The sequence below is a fragment of the Coenobita brevimanus genome, chromosome 109 (assembly GCF_032717465.1).
Source record: "Coenobita brevimanus isolate Jiangsu-jjx chromosome 109, ASM3271746v2, whole genome shotgun sequence".
In the NCBI taxonomy this organism is placed as follows: Eukaryota; Metazoa; Arthropoda; class Malacostraca; order Decapoda; family Coenobitidae; genus Coenobita; species Coenobita brevimanus.
In genome coordinates, this window is record NC_137062.1 from 24501204 (window position 1) to 24525672 (window position 24469).

A 24469-nucleotide genomic window follows, 5' to 3' on the forward strand; every position below is an offset into this window, starting at 1 on the left:
ACTAACAATGTTCTTTTGATTGTGGAGACATCAGCAGTTATTTCACTCTGCACATGGGTTGTAGTGTGCTCCCTTACAAGATCTGCAATTTTATGTAATTCTGGAATTATACCTGGCAAGAAGTTCATACCTCCAGAAAATTTCTTCAAAAATTCAGTTTTAAATTCATCATATGTCCTAGCCTTATGGAGCTTATCTGAGCGCAGTAAATTGCTTGCTGGACATCTTTCCTGGTTAATGCAAGATGAAAAAATAGCAATTTTCTCTTGTTCATCTAGTATGTGGCACTTGATGAACATTTGTTCGCACTGACTGACTAATGAAATGACATCAATGCGATCTTTGTCTGTGCCAGAGAATTTTGGGGCAGTTTTATCCTCGTGATATACAAACACTTGAGGTGTGGTTGTTAGATCAGCGGTATTTGTTTCTTGATTCATTTTCACTGTTTGCTCTGTTAATTCAACTTGGACGTGTTTATCGTTGTGTGAGGGAATGGTGGAATATGTACGACCGGACCGGTGAACCCTGTTAAGTATATTGGCATACATGTGCAAGTCAGCGACAAAGTCCGCACTTGCTACGTCAGAGGGGGTTTCCCACTCATCATCTGAAACTGCCGTATTTGTTTCTTGGTCTTTAGTTTGTGGTGAGGTTTGTACAAGGGGTTGGTTGCCTTGGTGCTCTCTTAATTGTGAGTCTGTTGTTGTGGCTAATTGTGTGTCATCTGGTATTAACGTGGGTGGTGGCGAAAATATTCCTGTCATTAAGATATGGTGTTATGAAATACGCCTTTTGTTTATTTATGTCCTAACAAAATAGATGAGTAAATAAGTTGAAATAAATGATAGATAGTGAGTGTATAAGTGTATATATGGAAATAAGTAAAAAAGTTGAGTATAGCTAATTTTAGCACTGAGAAGAAATGAGTAAGTATAATTTTACCCACTTGATACAGATCGTAGAGGTGTATCGATACAAAAGTCGATCTCGGAAGAAAAATGCAGGTTTGACTGAAGATCTCTTGATAATTCTTGTGCTGTGTTGATGGACGATATTACTCAGGAAATTCCATGGCCTGGTGCTTGTGGTGGTTAACAGCTGTCCCAGGCAAACCTCAACATAAAACGTCGAATTTCCAACTCAACTGTGGAAATAAATGAGTATGAGTAGGAGCTATGTGAATAATGAGTAATGAGCAGTGGGTGAGAAGTGCCTGGTGTCAGTCACACGTTGCTTGGCGTGGCAGACTCGCGTTGTGATGTCATCTCAGCACATGGTGATGTCGGCTTCCCACACTGGTAGCTGTGGTGAATACTGAGTAGCGATGCTTAAGCTGGGTGAAGAAAGGTGAGTAAGTCGCGTTATAAATGTGGCTCTGGTGTTTTGCTGCGTGTCTTGACCTCTGCGTCAGCGAGGGAGGTTGGGTGGAAGAGAGTGGTAAGGGTTAGTTAGCTTGTTGCTTTAATATTTCCTTTTCTTTACTTGCTTTGTTTTTTGTTCTTCTTGCTGCTGCTTGAAGTTACGTGAAGATTATAGAGTTGTTTTGTAGACTTGTAGGCTATTTGCATTGTAGGCTGGATATTGTAGGAATTCACTGTAGAACTGAAGTTAATCATGTAGAGTGTCACCTGCTTTTGTAGAAATTCACTGTTGATTCGAAGACGAGGTGCGTTCTTTTCGCTGCTACCAAATGTCATAAAAAGACTTTGTAGTTACTTGTAGAGAAGTTATATATATTAGACTTGTGGACGAGCGGTTGTTATACTTGAGTTGTTTGTAAGCTGATAATCTTGGTTCCCATTTGTCATGCAATGACAGGAGAGATAAAGAAGAGTATGGGACTATTTTTATTTGTCTTGGAAATATTAACAAGTCTCTCACACACGAGTGAGTATAAGTAGAGTCCCTGTCTCCCTGTCTCGCTCTCTCTCTCTCTCTCTCTCTCTCTCTCTTCCAAGTTGCTAAGCCTTTCTCCCTACTACCTGCCGATTCTATGGCCTGTCTCCTTCTGAGCTCTCTTTCCTAAATTCTGGTGAAACAGGGGTCGTGTCACGTGTGTTACGCTGTGGTTGGAAAGTTCCAGAAACCTGTGTGTGAGTATGTGTGTATGTCACTAGGCTTTGTTCCCCTGCTATCTCGCTGACACACTACCTGCATCATCTCCTGACATTACTACTTCCTAATCTGTCGTCAGCTTTTCCTCAGTTAACTTGCAAGATCATTTCCCTTTCCCAGGCTCGCATAGAGCTGTCTATCTGTCTATTTATCTATCTATCTATTATGATTTGTAAATATAATATGGACTCATAACAGTTAATCTATTGCTACATCTCATCACTGAAGATGAAGAAAGGACAAATGTAGGTCAGGGGAGAAATGAAAAAACAAGAGATTTTTGTTTTCTTAGTACGAGAGGTGTGGGTATAGTAAAATACACTTGCCTGGTGGTAGTAAGGGAATCATACGTTTAAGATCACCACTTCCAACAAATCAGTGTAAACGACGAGAACCACTGATATATAAAATAATATTACATGGCTGTGGCAGGAATAAAACACTGAAGACATGTCTCATCCTCAGAGGTCAAAGTTATTAAGGAGGAGGAGGAGGAAGAGGAGGAGGAAGAGTAGTAGTAGTTGTAGTAGTAGTAATAGTAGTAGTAGTAGTAATAGTAGTAGTAGTAGTAGTAGTAGTAGTAGTTGTTGTTGTTGTAGTAGTAGTAGTAGTAGTAATAGTAGGAGGAGGAGGAGGAGGAGGAGGTGGTGGAGAGAGAGAGAGAGAGAGAGAGAGAAAGATAGTAAGTTGGTAGACTATGATGAAGGGAGAAGATCAAGTCAGTGTTTAGCACAGCGTCATAATATAACCTGCATAAAAGAGTCTGGTGGGAGCAACAATAAAGTAGTTAAAGAAGTTCAGATTGTGAATGGGAAGCTAGAAGAGCAAAAACATATTTTAAACGACGCCTTCACAACAAAATCATTTGGGTATTGAAAGAAACAAAATTATAAAGGAAAAAGTGGCGTAAGAAATACTGAAGTCGTGAACGTTCATTAACAGTGCGTCATATCACCAAAGACAGTGGCACTGCATGAGTACAAAAATACCCCAGTTTGTGAAACGTGAGCCGATACTTCGTCTCACTCAACGGCGCGCACTTGTGTGAAGAAAATAAGTAAATGAAACGTTTTCAACCGACATTATCCAAACCTGGTGGAACTGTTGAGGGTCACACAAGGAGCTGACCCGTTGTTTTGGTGAACAGCAGATCATAGTTCAGGGCCACAGAGGAAGGTAAGAGTTACACCTAGCAAGGACAATTTAGCCGTTTTTATCCAAGTTGAAAAAAAAAAAAAAAATAGTGGAAGGCCTGAGGTTAAGGCAAGAACAAGGAAAATCGAAAACATCAGTCAAAGGTCAGCCTCAAAGGGCAAGGTCAAAATTCAGTCTGTTTGTCTGTGAATGACCAGTGAGGGGAGTGGCGACGCTACAAGTAGTGGAGATACGTAACGTAGTTTTGCTTTTTCGTACTGTTCACGATTTGAGCTGCAGAAGCATTACTAATAGGCACAGAAAGCTCTGTCTTCTTCATGCGTAATCTTGAGGTCATAACCCATCAGAAGTGTGCCACCCATTTTCCCCCTCTCTCCTGTAGTTTTCGCTTGGCAACCATACGAAGATTGGCCTCAGCATCCCTAGCAGTCTTGTTTCATAGTGGCAGGCTTTCCGTATTCAGAAATAACCAATTCCAACCAAACCAGGACACAATAACCAGCCTATGACCTAGTTTTGTCTGCCAGGTTTTGGTTGCAAGGCAACTACTCGTTGCCTTGCAACGCCTGCTTAGCCCCTCCGTGGCTGTGGGTCTTGATATTGTTAGGACCAAGCAGCCTGCCCCGGCACCAGTTTTATGGATTTCGAATATCATTTTTTTTTCTACCAAATTGAAGAGAAACATCTGGCACACTGGGCAATGCAATTTTTAGCTTCCTAAACTCAATCTCTCCTTTGCAATGAAGCACCAAAATTTTGCAAAATGACTGCGTACACGCTGGTGAAAACCAAACAGAGGAGCAGAAAGAAAAATTGCAGTAAGAAATATCCATATTTTCAACCTACCTCCAAAATTTCTATGGTGCTGAAATGGTTTGAAGAAACTAGATATCTGTATTACAAACAAAATCAATACATAATATGGGATATTTCCTTTAATAAAAATATTGCGAATTTTGTTCACATTTCTTGATGTTTATTGTGTTTATACAAGTATCGAGTTATTTCTGCAGTCTGGGTGATTTAGTTTGTGTCCATAGAGAGACAAGAGATGGTATTTTTAGACTAACCAGATTAGGATCCTCCTATGTGTGTACAGGCTGAACTGCAACGGTCCACTTAGAGCTGGCAATCGTCTCCTACCTTTTTTTTTTTTTTTTTTTTTTTTTTTTTAGCAAATAGTTGTACTGCGTTATTTTTTATTAAATTTAGTGAACCAGTTGTGACACTACGTTTCGGAGGTATTCCAAACATTACTCGCTACTTGCCACTCTGTCATGTTTGTGTTAGATACAAATCTGACAAATGTGAGTCTTGTGCACACCAGACGCCAATGGACCGTAGGTAGAGTTGCCATCTGGCATCATTCATAACCAAACTGTGGCTAACTGATAATAAAAAAATAAAAAAATAAATAAAACTTTCTGGTAATGAAGCAGCATGATTTGGTATCGATATCAACCATAAATTTGGTTATGCATATGTGATTGAATTATTCATAATATCTCTTCGTGCGAGGTGCTGCAATAACCATATATCTTAGGAATATCATTTACGATTATAGTAATGGGTAATTTCTTGATATAATGATGTATTGCATGTCAGATATTAGAGATCTAAGGATGCGGCTCCAGTTGCAGATGTCAAACATTCACATTTCGTGAATGCGGATACGAATGCGGATATTGGCTTTTACATCCTCTCGGATATGGATGCAAATACAAAGTTTATGTACTGAGAACACATTTAATATTTACTTTCATTAAGTAATTCTGGCCTCCTGCGGAATTTAAACTCTTAATTCCGATTACATAATTATCTTTTTATTCCTATTTTATTCAGCTTAGACGTGGTTTGCCGAAAATGAGAGGTTAAATGCAATTTTTCCTGCTACAGGGGTTGTAATGGGCGTAAAATTGTTTACCACTAGCAAAAGTCATCGTAGTTTGTGAAATTAAGTACGTTCTCAGTCAACTCCACCGAGAGCTATTTTTAAATTTTGGGGGTCAGCATCAGCAGATTTTGTTCAGTTCTTTGCAAACCCAATCGGATGACGGAACTAGAAACAATTTCGCTTATTTACTCAATGTCTTTAGCTGTGCCGAACACTGGCATATTCTTTTAACTCTGTTCAAGAGGCCTCCAGCTATTAGGTTAGCAGCGTGCGAGTGAGCCAGTCTTTCTGACTAAGGCTTAATCCCACCTGGGTGCTGTGGTATGTCCGTTCACGTGTTCTCTCAAGGTCGCTCCATGTCAAGGTTCTTCACTGACATATACTCTGCACAGGCTGTCTTGCAAACAAACAAAACCACTACAGTATAGCTGTAATATGCAGTTCTCACCCAAGCCTCTAAAAGCCGTTGACAACTATACCCATGCGTGAGGCACTGGATAGGGGTGGATTGCCTCTCCAGTGACAGATGATGCTCGGCCTTAAGAATGAGTTGGCCTTCAGGGCTTGTTAAACACGGCCTCCAAAACATTCTTAAGGATATACCTAGCAAAGATACTGTTGCCATTCAGCACGGGTAGAAAAAGTTCTTTAATAGCCTTTCTGTCTCTCTATATGGTTTATAAATACCGAAAGTCTTGATCTAGATAAATTATTTTTTGTAGTAAGGCATTTGTTCTCCATATCTAGGTTCCGATCAAATATAAAGATCAAAGGACCAATAATCAAGGCCACTGAATTGAATAGAAGCCTACTCCAAGGGATATAGTCCAGTCATTTTACGGCCCAAAACGGCTGGACCTGGAACAAATTGCAACAGAATTTCTTTTTGCAGGGATGGCATCTACATACATCCAGGAATTCTAGAAAAAAAAGTCTAGGAAAGTCTAGCTGGGGGAACAGTTTTAAAATTGTGGCTGAAAATCCGCTACTTGACCTTTTCTGCATTTGATTTTGGAAGATGTTTTCTCTTGATTTTTTCTTTTTTCTTTGTTTTTTTTTTTTTTTTACAGGAAGATGGTTTGAATGGTGTCTTGGATTTGCTGTAAATGGACCATGGAACAAATCGTGGACCTGTGCGCCTTGTGCCAGGAATCTTTGGCAAATGGTCAGCCAACTGTGACCCTTCGAGAAAAGGGAAGTCATGGTGTCAATAAAGCAAGTGAACAGCCAGGAGATGACATCAAAACTTCACCTGGACAATTAGTCCATATACACTGTCGTAAGGAATACTGCAATCCACACTTGATAAACCGCTGCGTAAAGGAAAAGGCAGGAACTAGTACATCATCTACCCTAAGTTGCCAGCTGCTTTCACAAAAACCTGCATTCAACTTCCAAGAACACTGCTTGTTTTGCTCTCAGCCTGTGGTATGTCCAAGAAAGAAAAGAGCATATGATGACACATTAGTGTTTCCAGTTAGAAGTCTTGACTTTAAGGCCACTGTCGAAAGCGTGTGTAAGGAGCGTGGTGATGAGTGGGCTCAAATGGTACAAAGTAGGATTGAATTTGCTCAAGATCTGCATGCAGCAGATGCTGTTTACCATCAAGTCTGCAGCAGCAACTTCAGGACTGGGAAACAGGTTCCTCTGCAGTACCAGCCTATCAATGACGCCAAGCCTGAGCTTGTAAGAGGTCGACCAAAAGACAGCTCAAAAGAATATGCATTCCTGGAGGTAGTTGCTTTTCTACAGGAGAATGATGATGAGAAGGTATCAGGTTTTTGGCTCTCTTTTTTTCTGTTGTCTTATTAAGTTTGCATAAATATGTTAAATTTTTATTATATTTATTTGTTGTCTCTGTATCTCTTAGGTTACAATACCTATTTATTGTGCTACAAAAAAATGCATGTTTACTCCAACAGGTGACTATTGGTGACATTGTTCTGAAGATGAAGGAGTACTGTGAAGAACCATACAGTGTGAAATACATGAAAAAGAAACTCAAAGACCACTTCGGCAGTGATCTCAACATCACGAACATCAATGGAATACCTGATGTGGCAACATTCAGGAACGTTGCAGCAGACATTTTGAACAAGTTCCATCAGGCCCCCAGAGAAACTGATCCTGAGGCAGAGAAGATGAGATTCATACAGACTGCAGCACACCTCATCAGAAATGACATCAAGCCTGTGCCAACTAGCTCAGACGAGTATCCTAGACCTGAGGACATCTCAGACTTGGAGCACAACATCTCATTCGTTCCCATGTCTTTGAAACTACTTCTCAGGCAGATTTTCATTGAAAACAATGCTGACCTCAAGATTGCTTCTCTTGGCCAAGCAATAATGCAGGCTGCCAGACCAAGAGTCCTTCTTGCTTTCCTGCAGATTGTCCTTGCAGTTCAGATGCATCATCACTTTGGATCAAAGTTCCTCATTGATTCCCTTAATAGGCATGGCTTTTGTACATCTTACACAGAGGTTAAGAAGTTTGAGATGTCAGCTGCAGCCTTTCAAGGTACAGACATCCAAGGCATCACTCCAGGACACTTTGTCCAGTATATGGCTGACAATGTTGATCCACCTCTCTCCCGTTGAGGTGCATGGAACCACTGTCTGACTCTCTTCTTCTTCATATCTGCAACATTCGCGGCCTTTCCTCTAACTTTCGCTCTGTTGAGCACCACCTCTCCTCCTCTAAACCTCACCTTCTTTTTCTAACTGAGACTCAGCTATCTGAGGCAACTGACAGCAAACCCTTATCTGTATCCTCCTACTTTCTCTATACTCATTTCAAAGCCAAAGGTGGCTGTTGTGTATATATACGCAACGATTTATCATGCTGTCGTGTTCCTGAACTCGATTCTTCTGAATTCTCTACACTCTGGCTTTGGCTTTCCTGTCATTCTCTGACTAAATATATCTGTGCTTTTTACTTATCCTCTAATTCTACTGACTATCAAAAATTCTTCGACTATCTTACTTCTACGATGGAACACATTCTATCCATTTCTCCTTTCTCTGAAATCTCCATTCTAGGAGATTTCAATGTTCACCACCACCTTTGGCTCTCCTCTCCTTTCACTGATCCACCTGGTGAACAAGCCTACATCTTTTCTATCCTTAATGACCTAGAGCAGCTTGTACAGCACCCTACCCATATCCCAGACCACCTTGGAGAGAGCTCCAACATACTTGACCTCTTCCTCACAACTAATCCTTCTGCTTACACTGTTAATCTTTTCTCTCCGTTGGGCTCCTCCGATCACAACCTTATCACCTTAACCTGTCCTATCACTCCAGTACAGCCTGTGGACCCTCCAGGGAAACGTCGTCTGTGGCATTTTGGAGCAGCGGATTGGGAGGCCCTCAGTCAGTACTTCTTTGATTTTCCCTGGAATGATTATTGCTTCCATGGCCGAGAGCCATCTGAGTGTGCCTTGCGCAATACGGAAGTTATTCTCTCGGGTATGGAAGCATTCTTTCCTTTCTCATATCCTTTGACTAATGCAAGAAAGCCTTGATTTAATCATGCTTGTTCTAATGCTGTCCGTAACAAGGAGAGGGCCTACAAAAGGTACCGTAGCCAACCCACCCCTGAATCACATCATCGGAATCGTGCTAAGTCTGTTCTTCTCTCTACTAAAAATAATTTCATCCATACTAAATGCTCTCAACTCTCCAACTCGAATTCTTCCCGCTCCTTCTGGCACCTTGCCAAAAACCTTTCTAACAACTTGACCTCGTCATCCCTCCCTCCTCTTTTCTAATCTGATGGTTCTGTAGCTATTTCTTCTACTGATAAAGCAGATCTCTTCGCACAGACTTTCTCCTCCAATTCCATCTTAGATGATTCTGGTGCTGTTCCTCCATCACTTACCCCCTCTGACTTCCTCATGGCTGACATTAAAATTTCTTCAGCTGATGTATTTTCTGCCATCACTGGCCTCAATACTAACAACGCATATGGGCCTGATGGGGTCCCTCCTGTTGTTCTCAAGAACTGTGCTTCTGTGCTTACACCCTGCCTAGGTAAACTCTTTCGCCTTTGTCTGTCAACTTGTACCTTTCCTTCTTGCTGGAAGTTTGCTCTCATTCAGCCAGTCCCAAAGAAGGGTGACCACTCCCAACCCTCCAACTATCGTCCAATTGCTTTAACGTCCTGTATTTCAAAAGTTTTCGAGTCAATTCTCAATAGAAAAATTTTAAGGCATCTTTCCTATCACAACCTTCTTTCTGACCGTCAGTACGGGTTCCGTCAGGGACGCTCCACTGGAGATCTTCTCACCTACCTTTCAGACTCCTGGTCATCCTCCTTTCGGGACTTTGGCAAAAGCTTTGCCATTGCACTTGACATCTCAAAGGCTTTCGATCGAGTCTGGCATAAATCTTTAATTTCCAAACTGCCCTCTTACGGTTTCTATCCTTCTATCTGTGCCTTCATCGCTAGCTTCCTTTCTGGTCGTTCTTTAGCCGTTGTTGTAGACGGCCATCGTTCTTCTCCTAGATCTATCAACAGTGGTGTTCCTCAGGGCTCTGTCCTATCACCAACTCTCTTCCTTTTATTCATCAATGACCTTCTAAGCTGTACATCTAACCCTATCCACTCATACGCTGATGACTCCGTTCTTCACTTTTCCATTCGGTTCCCGCAACGCCCATGTCAACAGTTACTTCAACAAACAAGGGATGAGGCTATGGCACACCTAATGTCTGACTTGGCTCGTATCTCTGACTGGGGTAAAAATAATCTTGTTGTTTTTAATGCATCTAAGACTCAGTTCTTACACCTATCAACCCGACAAAATCTTCCACAGGTATGCCCGCTGATGTTTGATAATGTTCAGCTTAATCCTGCATCATCCTTGAACATGCTTGGGGTTTCATTTACTCGAGACTTATCTTGGAAAGATCATATTACATCTCTTGTAAAATCTGCTTCCAAGAGATTAGGTGTGCTAGGCCGACTCCACTCTTTCTTTACCCCTGCACAATTGTTGACTCTATACAGGGGTTTTATACGTCCCTGTGTGGAGTACAACTCTCATGTGTGGGGAGGCTCCCCACATACAGCTCTTTTCAATAGGGTGGAGTCAAAGGCTTTCCGTCTCATTAACTCTCCTTCTCTTACTGACTCCCTTCAACCTCAGTCTCTTCGCCGCACTGTTGCATCTTTATCTCTTTTCTATCGCTGCTTTAATGGTCACTGCTCCTCTGAACTGTCTGCATGCATTCCTCCACCTCTACGACAGCCGCGTACCTCCCATCTGGCAGGAAACTCTCATCCCTTTTCTGTCCAACTCTCTAATGCAAGAGTTAACCGTTACTCCCAGTCTTTCTTTTATGCAACAGGTCAATTCTGGAACTGTCTCCCTCTGTCTGTATTTCCTGCTGCCTACGATCTCCAGTCTTACAAACGCAGGCTGTCCAGGCATCTCAGAATGATCGGATCTTGAATTTGGCACTCTATTGTATTTTGTTTTTTTTCTCTTGGAGGGAACTGTTATGCGGGCTCATGGCCTTTGGTTCCTTCTTCTTTGCATTTAAAAAGAAACAACAACAACATTAGAACACTGGATGGGTTCAACACTTTCCATGGCATGGGAATCATTGCTGCTGTCACACCTGGCATCAAACACCAGAAACCAGTTCCCAAGCAGGCTGTAAGTTCCAAAGACCTGGCTTTTAAAGCAAAGATCACTTTCCGCTTCTACAGGGCAGATGGCAATGCCACTTTGCTCATCCTTTATGAGAATCTGGATCCAGTTGACACTGTAGACCACACTGAGAAGATAGACTACCTCTGGAAGGTATCTTGGCCTCTGAGGTCACCACGGCCAGGATGGTCAGGCATGATGCAGGGTGTCTACCAAGGAGAACATCCAGGACAATCGTCCATCACATTCCTGCCGATGATAGACATGAACTCCAGTGACATGAGCTGTATCTATTCAACACTAACATTCGTGTGTGCAGACGCCAAGCGTCATGATGTGATACCAGTCGTTACATTTGACCAGCCTCTGTGGTGGAAAGCCCAGACCACTGTTGCAAGTGAACCACCTGACAGTGATCTTCATTGCTTGGTCTTACGTCTTGGTGGGTTCTACACAGAAATGAGTTTCTTGGGGTCCATTGGCCACATAATGTCCGGATTTGGCAATCAAGAGCTGCTTAAGGTGGTGTATGCTCCTAACACAGTTTCTTCCATATTAAGTGAAAAAGCTGTAGCTAGAGCAGTCAGGGGTCACCTCCTTGTTGATTCGGTCCTGAATGCCTTGGTAGCTGCCAGGAGTTGATAATGCCTCTAATTCAGAACAGGCACCAGATGTAACAGATCCAGGAATGCTGGCTGAAGAGATTCCACTGTCTCATGCCAGCACATCTGGTTCTGATGATATGGAAATGGAGCATGACGAAGAAGCACCCTGTTCCTCTGCACTGGATGTCTTAGATGAAGACTTGGCTGCAGCTCTCCAGTTGTATGACAGACTGGTTGCTGATGAAGTATCTGTTCCAGAAGTGTGTTCATCAGGGTGTCTGAACAGAATCCAACAGAAATTGGAAGCACAGAAAGTACAAATGACAGCAAATCGTACCACCAACCTCTGGTTGCAATACATGGAGATGGTTGACATACTGCGCTTGTTCATCAAAGCAGAGAAAACAGGTAACTGGATGCTTCATCTAAAGTCAGTTCAAGAAATGCTGCCATACTTTGCTGCTGCAGGGCACAATCTGTATGCCACGTCGGCATACATCTACTTACAACAGATGCTTCGGCTTGCTGACACCCTTCTAAAAGTCTTCACATTTTTCATGTCAGGGCACCACGTTGTTCGCAGGAGCAATCGCTACTGGGCTGGACTATCAACTGATCTAGTAATAGAACAAACTCTAATGAAAACCATGAAAACAACTGGAGGACTGACACAAGGGTGTGGAATGGCTGAGCCACAATGTACCCAATGGCTTTTATCGATGCCAGCTTGCTCCAGTGTTACTGGTGCCATGCAGAAACTTGCAGAGACAGAGTATGTGACCAGCAACCAGCACAAAGATGCTACTCCAGCCAGACAGACAAGAGATGACAAAGACATGAGAAGTCTCCTCAGCTACCTGCAGCAAAGAAATCCCTTCGAGCGAGACCCCTCACTGCAAAATATTGCCACAGGGGTGACCGCTGACAGAGCTGTAAATGCAGACAAGGCAAAAGAGGTGGGATGCAAGATTCTGCAGTCGATGACAGGAAAATATGTCAGTAATTACACTTTCGAGATGACAAGCTGGGTGGTCACAATGGACAGCAAGTCATGCATAAAGATTGATGGAGAGTCCATACATGTGAATCCATAACTACTTTTCCAGCGACTGCTGACTGTTGCAACTGCACATGATGCTGCCGAGAATCTAGGTGACATCTTCAAGTATGAGCTTTGCAACATGCCACCAGCTCTGTTTGAACCATCTGGACTTCCTCGAGAGGCAAACAAGCCTGCACTGGCTGATGCTATCTGGTCTGTAGGGAAAGGGCCTGACATGCCTGGTCCATTATCAGATTGTGAAGAGATGCGTTATGTGCTGGATGGTGGATCACTACTCATCGACTACCATGGCGAAGAGGCACAACATTTGAGTCTATCTGCAGCATGTATGTCGAATACATCAAAAAGTATCACCAACCCACCTTTGTGTTTGACGGCTACGGGACAAGACCATCTACAAAGGACATAACACACCTTCGCTGATCTGGTGGTGTTGTGGGTGCCAAGGTGAACTTCAGTAGCAGCACACCTGTTGCCACCAAGAAGGAACACTTTCTGGCCCACAAAACCAACAAACAAAGGTTTGTTAACATGCTATCTCAGAAGCTAAAAGCAGGTGGCTGTCATGTTCTGCAGGCAGAGGGTGATGCCGATGTTCTTATTGCCAAAACAGCAGTGGAAAATGCAGCTGAAAGACCCACAACAGTAATCGGAGAGGACACTGACCTGTTAATACTTCTGTGCTACCATGCTAATCCAGAATCTCACCCAATGTACCTGCAGTCAGACAAGAAACATGGCAAAAAGATCAGAATCTGGGACATTCGTTGGCTTCAGAGATCCCTGGGGAATGAGATGTGCTCCCTGCTGCCATTCACACATGCAGTTGCTGGCTGTGACACCACCTCTCGTCCGTTTGGTATTGGCAAGGGAGTTCCTCTTCGAAAACTAAAGAATGACCATCACTTCAGGAAGCAGGCCCATGTGTTCTCTGGAATGACACATAAGGAGGAGATAATTTTGGCAGGTGAGGAAACCCTCATATGTTTATATGGTGGCCAGCCGATGGAAGGGTTGGACAAACTTCGTCATCGACTGTTCTGTGAGAGGGTGTCTACAAGCACCTCGCCTGTACAGGTGCATACTCTCCCACCTACTTCAGCAGCTGCCCACTACCACAGTGCAAGAGTCTACCACCAAGTCCAGGAATGGATAGGCCGGCATGGAAGTCTGGATCCACTGGAATGAGGACGGATCCAAGTGGAGGGTCGACTGGAACCTCGAACAACTGACCTTCCAGCTGCCCCAGAAACCTTGCTCAGGGTTGTCAAATGCAGTTGCAAAACTGACTGCAATTCACGAAGATGCTCCTGCAGAAAACTGGTACTGGAGTGTTCTGTTGCATGTGGAGAGTGCAGAGGGTCTACCTGCAGCAATGTTCTTCCTGCACTGGAAGATGACAGCATTGACTAATCAGATCTGCTACTAAAAACTGCAGCATTAAAATGTCACAGACTTTAAGGTTGCCGTGATATATACCTTGTATGTAGTGAAATATAGTGCTTTTTCATATAACTTTGTACTACCGTGTTCAACCATGGAGATGACCATTCACAAGAATTATGTTTTGAGTTTTCTTTTCAATAATATCTGAGTGTTTTGTGAGGAAGGAAAATTGTACTGAAGAAAAAACGTTCAAAACCTCAACATGAATTGTTGGCTTTATAAAATACATGTTCTAAAATGAAAAACTTAATTTTTGAAATGATTCCCCCACACAGATTTTCCTAGACTTTTTGCTTAAAGTATTAGAATATAAGGGGATCCAATCCCAACAAAAAGGAATTCTGTTGCAATTTGTTCTAGGGCCACCCACAGACTGACTAGACTAATATGTCCCCCATTTCGAGGACATTTAGTTCGAAAAGGATGATTACACTGAGCAACTTACCATATTTTCCAGACTACACAGGCTACACTTGACCCTTAACAGATTAAGAAGTTATTACTTGACCCACAAATCTACACGTTAAAAAAGAAAAAAAAATCTTAATGCAAGTGTTCCACGGCAATCTTCAAACTGATGAGGATTCTACACACAGACACAAAGAGAGAGAGAGAGAGAGAGAGAGAGAGAGAGAGAGAGAGAGATTCATCACCAACTATTTCCATAATCATTCTCATTACCCAGCTAATTAAATTAGCAACAGTAACAAGGACAGCAGGTCAGGGTGGAGCCTAAACAAAATAAGCGCCAGTGCCAATTTCCCCTCTAAATAATGGAAATACATTTTTCCTGTCCACTCACATCAGCCTTTTGACAGGGCGTCAATTAATATTGTTAATGAAGTGTTGGGGGATTTGTGACGGGGTGATTTAGTGAAGGGATTTTCAAAGAGAGTTGACAGATAAATAAATAAATAAATATAGATCGATCGATCGATAGATAGATAGATGGAACTATTAATGGGCCACTGAAGGCTACGTCTAACCCGTTTAATTCAAAAGTTAATCTTGAACTGAATGAATCGTCTGGCAGCAGGAAAATAAGCTTTATAACAAGTGACTGGATTGTTAGAGTAAAGGGTGGGCATTTGGTGTACGTTTGTCTCTAGCAGCACTATACTAATAATAACACTCTAGTCACCTCCAGGATTAGGGTCGTTGAAGACAAGTCAGCGCCTTCACCTCTGACTCGCATATTCTCACATGTTCCCACCTAACCGACTTATATAAAAACTACGTCCTGACATAGGCGGTTAACAAAATATTTCCATTCCCTTGACAATTAGAGGACGAAATAAAGCCGTGTGTTAGTAGAAGCATGTTTGTGGATGTGGTAATGTGTCGCGTGGCAGTTTATGATGTGGTTTGTGGTAATGTAACGTGCGACGTCTATCTGTTGCCAGGCACCTTAATCCCGTAAAGGGTAGCCACAGACAAATCTCCGCCATGTCGTCCGGTCTCCCGCCATTTCACTGCCCTTCCCCCATATCACACCTCCCTCTCTCATATACCTCTCCACTCCATCCCTACATCTCATCCTTGGCCTCCTCTTCCCTCTAACCCCCTGCACCTCACTCACATACACTCTTCTCGTTAGTCTTTCGCTTTCCACCCTCACCACATAGCCAAAACTTCCTCAGGGTATTTCTTCTAACGCTCTCTATCACATCCACATTCACACCTCAACGCTTCTTCACTTCCTCATTTGCCAGTCTGCTTCTCCATATAACTCCACATGCTCCATTCAAATAACTCATTAACATTGCTCTCACCCCTGACTTGTGTCCTCCAAAAAAGTCCAAGCTTCATTTCCATACGTTAGGGTCGGTATCACAATACAGCGACTTTTTCACTTCCATGCTCACCTATTTCTTATCACTACGTCCAAAGAACCAGCAATATTTCTTCTATGTTTTACCCTTTCAAACACTTCATCCTCCAAATTTCCATCCTTGATCATCACACTACTCAAGTACTTAAATGCACTCTCATTTTCCAGTTCCTCCTCATCCAGCCTCACTGTACATCCAGTGACATCATTTCTCTCAAAAGCCTAAACTTTACTCCTCCCTTTAGATTCCATTTCTTACACACTCTCTCAAACTCATTCACCAAGCCATGCAGTTCCCCTTCGTCTTCACTTAACAATACAGTATCATCTGCAAACAATAGTACAAGAAGTTTCCAAAAGCTCCCCTCTTTCATTAGGTCAGCTCCAGCGTCCACTGCCCCACCTTGTATCACTTTTATAACCCCACCCATATATAGATTGAACAGCCATGGAGACATGACACATCCCTGTTTCAATCCAACCTTCAGACAGATGAATTCACTCAGTTCACTATCCACACGCAATGCAGCCTTAGCCCCCACGGCATTCAACAGCTTCCCATTTACTCCATATATTCTTAATATTTTCCACATTCCTTGTCTATCCACCTTGTCATATGCTTTCTCCAAATCCATGAACGCAGCATACAAAGTTCTCTTCTATAGAAACTTTTCCGCTACAGACCTAAGTATGAATATCTGATCTACACAACCTCTTCCCTTCCTAAAACCTCCTTGTTCTTCTGCAACTAATTCCTCTGTTCTTCCCTAACTCTGTCAATAAGTATTCTACCATACACTTTTCCTATTACACTAAGAAGACAAATGCCCCTATGATTACCACACACTTCTTTTTCACCTTTTCATTTGTACAAGGGAATAAATATACCTGACTTCCAATCCTCCGGGACTCTACCTTCCTCCCAGGCCAATCTGCACATCTTCCACATCTATTCTACTACTATCTCTCCCCCATGCTTCAGCATTTCACCACACACTCCATCAATTTCTGGGGCTTTCCCCAATTTGACTTTCTTCATTGCTTCCACAACTTCTATCCTACTGATTTCTTCCTGTTTTCTCACCTCCCTCCTTCTCCCAGCCATTCCCCAGCCACATATACTCGCATTACTTCCATCCTTTATGTTCAACAATTCCTTAAAGTGTTCTCTCCATCTGCTCACTTTTTCTCCCTTCTCCACTAGTAATCTACCGTTTTTATCTTTCACTCCCCTGCTAACTTCACTGCCACTCTGTCTTACTCTCTTCACCTCCAACCACATCATTTTCTTACAGTCCCTCCACTTAACACTAACATTCCTTCCAAATTCCTCATCCACTCTCTTTTTACTCTCTCTTACTAATCTTTTCATCTCTCTCTTCCTTTCTATGTAAAACTCTCTCTTCCAACTCTCAACTTCTTCCACACCCTTTTTTCTCATCCATTCATTGTATGCTTTCTTCTTTTGTGCCACAGCCTGTCTCATCTCTTCAATCCACCACGCTGTTTCTTGCACCCCCCTCCATTTTCTCTTCACCCCACACATCACATCACATGGTGCACATATTTCTTCTGTGAATATCCTGCACACACCTTCCACGTCCCCCATCTGCTCCAATTCATATTTACCCAAATGTTCCTCCACTTCTCTCTTATATTCTGTCTTTTTCTCATCCACTTGTAACCTTCCCACTCTCCTTGCAAGTACTCCTTCCTCCCGTCCTTCCCTTCTTCTATTTCTCCATCTTACTTGGATCTTGATTCTGGCTACCACCAAGTAGTGGTCAGAAAGTCCACTCCCCCAACCTCTATAAGCTCTTGCATCCATTACACATCTTCGCATCCATTCATCCACACACATAATCAATCACTGCCTTCCTTTCTGTCAGTTCACCATCCACCCTTCTCATCACTTGCCATGTATACCTGTGGATAATTTTGTGCCTGAAGAGGGTATTGGCAATCACCAACCCCCTGCCAGCACATATGTCCACTAACGTACTACCATTCTCATCTATCTCAGCAGGCACACCCCACTCACCAACTATTCCATCCACCTTCACATTCCCTACTTTACCATTCATATCACCGTTCAAAAACACTCTCTCATTCCTTTCGAACTTTTCCATGCACACTGCCACATTTGCCCAGAACTCTTCTCTCACTCTGCTTGCACGATCTTGTGTTGGCGCATACACACACACAATCGCCCACATATCTATTCCAACTTTCAATCTTACCCAAACAATCCTTGACCCAACTGATCCACACTCTCTTATGTTCTTCTTCCATCTTTTACTCACAACAATACACACCCCTTCTTTTGCCCTCTCATGCTCACCTACTCCTGTACATATACCCCATCCATACTCCCATTCTCTCACACTCACTCCTCTCCATTTAGTGTCAGTTACTCCACATACATCCACTTTTGCACCATCAAGCACCTGGACAATCTGTCTCTCTTTCACATCATGATTCGCACCGCTTACATTCCATGTTCGGATCCGAACCATGTCCTTTGTCCGGTCCTTCGTCATCTTTTGGTCAGTCCTTGTCTGAGGCTTCTTGTTCGTCATTTTAGTTAGCTGTTTTACGGGGAGGGGCACTAACCCTCCGCCAACCCTTTTAGTCGCCTTGTACCACAAGCAGGGATACTGGGGGAGTATTCTTGAAAACCCCCCTACCCCCAGGGGGTGCTGACAAAAAAAATAAAAATGGACAAAATCGATGGAAAATAAACTAATCCGTTCTCAGAGAGTAATGAATATCTTTAGGAGACTGGAAAAGATCAAATTGGGCGAGAGAGCAGACTAAAGTCAGATGTTATAGAAGTTAAAAAAGAACAGAATTGGAGGTGGGCAGGCCATGTAGCAAGAATAAGGGATGACCGACGAAACAAGAGGCTGACTGACTGGACACCAAAGAGATTGTAAGCATAGCAGAAAAAGGCCAGACAGGAGGTGGAGAGATGAAACAGTGATTTTTGCAGGAAAGACGTGTCAAAGATTGGCTCAGTCAAGGAATTCGTGGAGAAGGTTGGGAGAGGCCTTTGTTCAGCAGTGGAATTGTAATGGAAGATGATGATAATCATCATCATCATCATCATCATCATCATCCGGACCTCCTTTCCCACCCAAGGGCAGAGTGAAGAGTAGCAGTGTCCAGACAGCACAAAATTGCCCAATCCAAATAGGCCACACTTCTATTCACTCATCATTCAAGCCCCCAGAATCCTGGCTCTACCGGATATGCCAAAAAACATTCACCACATTCTGCAGCTTCACACAAACGTATCCGGTTGAGTCAATCCGGACGCTGCCATGCTCAAAAGGGGTGCCAAAATCCCTAATCATGCATTTCTCCTCACAACATTCAGCCGGCCAGCTCGAGCTCTTGTCAGTTCCCTAGCCTCACCGACTTCCAAACCTCTCTTCCTCAAACACTCATCCACCATATCTCTCCACCTCCTCCTTGGACAACCTTGCCTCTTCCCTCCTTCAAATTCGCTCAGGTAAACATTTTTCACCACTATTGTTATCCATTTTTTCCACATGACCATATCATCTCAGGACACTCTCTTCGATTCTGGTGTCCACCGACTTCCTCACTCCACATCTTTCACGAATCACATTATTTCGTATCCTATCCACCCTCTGTACTCCACACACATTCCTTAACAGTCCCATCTCCACTGCTCTAACTTTTGACTTTCGTTTTCATACCACACAAGTCTCACACCCATATGTTAGAGTTGGCACTAACACTTCTTCATGTAAGCCTTGTGCAGCTGCAGCACACAAGCCTCTGTTTCTTATCAAGGCCTTCATTACACCAGCTACTTTTCTTCCTTGTGTCACTCTACTTTCAACTTCTTTGCACATTTTTCTCTCTTTTCTACCACTGTACCCAAGTATTTGAACTCTCTCCCCAATTCCAGTCTCTCTCCATTCACTGTGACATCACACTGGGAGTCACCTTCTCTCTCAATAACCATCACTTTACTCTTCTCTACATTTACTCTCAAGGCACCAGGCTCACAGGCATCAGCAAAACTCTGCACCAGCCTACCAAGTTCCTGTCCATTACTTGCAAGCAGTACTGCATCATCAGCATACAACAAATTTGAGATATTCCACCCATCACCATTCATTACCAACGCCATCCCTCTCTCCATTACTCGTGTTTTTACTTCTCTCATCACCCCATCCATATATATATTGAACAACCATGGGGACATCACATAACCTTGTCCCACCCCCACACCGATTGTGAACCATTCACTTAGATGCCCATTAACCCTTACACATGCTTCGCTACCATCATAAAAACTCTTGACAGCTCCTAGCAACTTACCATCTACACCAAACATGCGCAAAACTTTCCACAATCTCTCTCTGTCTGCTATGTTGTATGCTTTATCCAGATCCATGAATGCCATAAGCACCTTATCACAAGCCTTCTCTGCTATCTGTCTCACTGCAAATACTTGATCCACACATCCTCTGCCACTCCTAAAGCAACCCTGCTCATCACTGACCAGGACTTCTGATATCTCTCTTACTTTCTCTATAATTATTCTTCCATTATACCTTCCCTACCACACTCAATAAACTTATGTCACGATAATTCTTGCATTCACTTCGCTCACCTTTATTTTTGTACAGCGGTACAATCACAGCCTTTTTCCACTCTGCAGGCACAGTTTCACTCATCCATGCCTTCTTACATATCTTCAACAAGCACTTTACTCTCTCCACTACACTTAAGCATCTCTGCATACACCTCATCAACCCCAGCTGCTTTCCCATTTTTCTGCCGTTTCACAGAGCTCTTCACCTGTGCGACTGTCACGTCTCCTGGCACTGCATTCCTTCTCTGCACACCCCCAAAACCAATCATGTTTACAGCCACTCTGTTCTCTTTATTCCCATTCATCAGGCTTTCAAAATAATCTTTCCATCTGGTCCTTACTTCATCTCCATGGGTTAGTAACCTACCACCTGCATCCTTCACACTATCACATTTCTTTTCGCTTTCACTTCTACATTTCCACACCTCTTTCCAGAATAACTTCCTATTTTCTGTATATATATATATATATATATATATATATATATATATATATATATATATATATATATATATATTTATTTAGATAATGAATGGAGGAAGGAAAAACAAGGGAAAAAAATAAGTCAATGTGCCTAAAGGCATTCTCCATTCATAAAATGTTTATAACAATTGGATTTGAATCGAAGTGGTTAAAATGTTTGTGGGAAGCAACTCCCAGGAAGTGAATTCCAGAGAGTAGTAGTTCTGGGGATAAATGAATTTTGATAAGCAGAGGTTCTGCATTGCGGGGGAGAGAGTGTGAATTCATGGGCGCTCCCAGCTGCCCGAGTATTTCGGGAGAAAATGTGAAGGGGAGGCGGTAACTATGTGAGTTCGTGGGTGTGTGTGTGGTGGTAATCGGAGGTGACTGGTGAACCTCAGCCGGGAACTACGGAAGGTCAGGCGAGAGAGGGTATACTCGTGCTACTCTCTTTACTTTGTGTGTGTGTGTGTAATATTATACTCTAAATCTGTACAATGGACAATAAGAAGAGTGCTTTATATACAAAACTGGTAGCCTAGAGGCTGAGGACAACAAAGTAGGAAATTCTTTAAGTCTGTTGCCAAGAGATGAATACGAACAAATTCTTAATGTTTGAATGAACTTAAACGACCTAACATGAAGAATACTGAAAAGAACTATAGTCTGTTTCGAAAATACCAAATCCTTGAGATCATACTTGAAGTTACTACCATGCAAAAGCTGCTGACGAAATGAACTCTGCCTAGACTCATGGTGCTGAAGATGTGTTCGATATGATTCATGCAGTTCATCGTTCAGGTGGGCATGGAGGTAGAACTGCGGTGTTTGAGGCTACAAGTGAAAAATATGTCAACATCTTAAGAATCCAAATAACGCTGTGCTTCAGTTCTGCGAGGAGTGTCAGCTGAAAAAATAATATGCAGTGTCCGCAAGTCTGTGATTGTCAAGCCATTTGTCTCCAGCAGTATAAATTCACAAGCTTAGGTTAGAAAGCAAGCATTGGGTACTGGGTAGCGTAAATTATATTCATAGCTAAGCTATTATTATTATTATTATTATTATTATTATTATCTCTTACAAGGAGAAGATGTTTTGACCCCTGTTTGTTTGTTTGCTCGTTTGTTTGTCTGTTAGCAGGATTACTCAAAATCTAAGAGATATTTGGACCAAATTTGGTGGGAAGATAGACCACGTCCCAGGGAACAATTGATTAACTTTTGGGACTGATCCGGATAGTATTACAGATTCTGGATCCGGAATACTTTTTGCGAATCCCTAATCAATTATGAGAAAGCCTAATCCATTATGAAGAGTTGTTTAGAAATTACGTTGTCTTTGTCAGAGAGATGCGATCACTGAGTGCCCCTCGAGTTATTATTATAATTACTGTTATTATTATTAACCCTGTGAACCTAGTGGGTGGGATGGTATCATATAAATGGATTATTATTATTTAATTTGATGTTCTGTCTGTTTGTTGGTCAACTTGACTGACATGCGGAGTCAGCCAGATGGGAAACACCGTTTCATTCTCAACTATCTGGATCACTTGACCAAGATGGTGTGCCTTCGGGCTCTATAAAGACTGCTAAGGAGGAAGCTTTCCACCTCGTTGGCATTTTCTCTGACAAAAGAGTCCCCCATGTCCTGGAGTCTGACAATGGTAGAGAATTTTCAGATAAGGTATACAACTTTATTTGATTTCCAGAAATCCTTATGGTGAAATATCGAGTAAATACCTCCGCCAACGAAGCTGGAGGAGGTACTGTTCTCTCCAAAAAGGGGAGTATGTTTTCACCCCTGTTTTTTGTTAGTTTGTTTGTAAGCAGGATTACTCAAAAACTAAAAGAGAGATTTGGACCAAATTTGGTGGGTAGATAGCCCATGTCCCAGGGAACAATCGATTAACTTTTGGGACTGATCCGGATAGGTATTACAGATTCTGAATCCGGAAAACACTTTTTGCGAAACCATAATGAATGATGAATGGCAAGTGCTGCTGGTTTTATGTTCATAGTTTCATTTTTCAATTTATCAAGGAAGTTCTGGTTATGTGGCCAGAGTGTAAGCTAGTTCATGGCAAACCAAGGCATTCTCAATCGCAAGGCTCGGCTGAACGAGCCAACAGAGATGTTGAAGCAATTTTTGCATGCTGGCTGAAGGACAATAACACTACACAATGGTCACGGGGACTGCGCTTCGTCCAGTGACTAAAAAACACACGCTTTCACTCCAGAATTGACAGAACACCCAATGAGGCCATGTACGGACAGAAGGCTCGTCTTGAGGTTGCCGCATCTTCCGTACCAGTGGACGGCATGAAGACGGAGGAGTAGCTTGAAGAAGCACTAGGTGTTGTTGCCAGTGAAGAGGATCCAGATATGGAGAAGGAGGAGAGAGGTGCTGAAAGGCGAGCAGAAGCAGCTGCTGCCATTAATTGCATGCCCTGTGGTAAAAGCTACTTTGGTTCTACTGAGTGCAAGGTCTGTGGGAACCCATGTCACTCTTATGCTCTGTGTTCTGTCGTGAATGAAGATGCTGATGAGACTATGCTTTGTTGCTTCTGTGTTCGAAATTGGAGCATTCAAAATGAACAATTAAAGTCCAGCATAAAACAGCAGAAGCAAGCTAAAAAAAATGATGGATAAATCCTTGAAGAAATTTAGAGCTGCCCACCCAGGGACACTACAATGGTTCCAATTCCTCTCGCTGACTGCAGATGAGTTGAGTTTGCAAATGCAAAGACAAATGTTGTTTAGACATTGGATATTCGCTCTTACAAGACTGGGACAAAGCACGGACTGCTCAAGCAAGTGTACACCCGTAATCAATTCACCCCATGTATGATGAAATTCCAATCACTAGAAAATGTACCAAAGGGGCAGGAAGTAAGTCTGTGGGAAATAGCCATTGCAGACTCCATGGGACATGGTCAGGGATTCACTAAGTGATGCTGCAGTAAGTCATGTCTGAGCAGATGCTGCAAGTGTTTCAAAAACAAAGTATTATGAAACAGAAGATGCAGGTGCAGTGCTGTTGCTCTAACAAGCCTGATAGTGCTTTTGCTAGAATGATTTGATCTCACCGTAGCTTTGTAATTTAATTTGTGTTATTAACAGAGTACAGGAACTCACACACACACACACACACACACACACACACACACACACACACACACACACACACACACACACACACACACAAAAGATTGAGGATGTATAATATTTACTTTTAAGAAATATTCTGAAGATTGAATAAACATGCTTTTGAAGGATGAATGTATTTTTTAACACACACACACACACACACACACACACACACACACACTAACCACATTTATTGTCAACTGATTACTTGTTTACCCTTCACGTTTCTTACACACACACACACACACACACACACACACACACACACACACACACACACACACACACACACACACACTAACCAGTATTATCAACTGGTTAGTTGCTGTTTGGAGATTTTCCAAACTGGTCGAATAAGTTATTGAAGATTTTGCAAAATAGTGGTTTTTCATGTGCTTTCGCAAGGTACCCAGACATTTAAGGTAATTTCGAAAACTTTCCAGGGTTTTCCTTT

General features: G+C 42.5%; 1 pseudogene; it reads left to right on the forward strand.

The window, feature by feature from the left end:
• Positions 1-22920: 22920 nt before the first annotated feature.
• Positions 22921-23943, forward strand: LOC145417099 (uncharacterized; annotated as a pseudogene).
• Positions 23944-24469: the final 526 nt, after the last annotated feature.